Genomic DNA, 912 nt, shown 5'->3' on the forward strand with positions numbered 1-912 from the left:
AACCCACCATTAAGAACAGGTTCCCAAAAGCCAGCCAAAGCGTTAGGGACAGGCCCTGCTCCCACTGCCAGGAGTCCCACAAGTAGACCAAGCTCCACACACATACATAGAGGCAGGTCCCTTGAAGACTCCCTAGCTGTCAGTCCAGAGTTTATGAGCTCCTACGAGCCCATGTTAGTTGTTTCTGTGGGTTCTCTTGTAAAACCATGGGATGCTTTTTGAGTGTCATCCTTGTGCAGGGAACATGCTTATCTCTGTATCATTCTAATGTTAGTGTATGTGCTGCTGAAGTGAGCACTAGGGTTTTTTTTAACGTGGATTCTGGGATCAACCTCAGGTTCTCACGGTTGCTAACCAATCGCACTACCTACTAAGCTGTCTGCTCAGCCCAGACCCCTTCTACCTGGGGTAGACTTCTAACCCAGTCTGGAGAGTTCCAGTGTTTGCTGGAGTCATTGCTGCCCGCTCCTCCTCCTCCTCCTCTTCTTCTTCTTCTTCTTCTTCTTCTTCTTCTTCTTCTTCTTCTTCTTCTTCTTCTTCTTCTTCTTCTTCTTCTTCTTCTTCTTTCAACATTACTCCCTAATTAAAGGATGCATGTTAATTGACATTAATCATTTCACTCACTACTGTGGCATGTTCTCCAACTACTTCACCAGTGTGGTCAAGAACATGATACGGGTTTGCCCTGGACCGGGGACAAAGAGAATGCAAAATCCAACACATATGTGTCATGGTCAATCTCTGACCTGGCTTCCAGGGCAGGGCCAGACCTGTGCACAATAAGAAGCTACCATCAGTGTGTTTCAGATGTCCCTCAAAGATTGGATCAGGGTAGAACAGCCCTTAGAAAGTTCTATGGAATGAATGGGTTACAGTATTAAATTTATACAGTGTGAGTCATTGTCCAATATT

General features: G+C 45.5%; 1 pseudogene; it reads right to left on the minus strand.

The window, feature by feature from the left end:
- Positions 1-200: 200 nt before the first annotated feature.
- LOC119820065 lies at positions 201-298 on the minus strand (annotated as a pseudogene).
- Between the last annotated feature and the right edge of the window lie 614 nt (positions 299-912).

This window comes from Arvicola amphibius, chromosome 7 (assembly GCF_903992535.2).
Source record: "Arvicola amphibius chromosome 7, mArvAmp1.2, whole genome shotgun sequence".
NCBI classification, from domain to species: Eukaryota; Metazoa; Chordata; class Mammalia; order Rodentia; family Cricetidae; genus Arvicola; species Arvicola amphibius.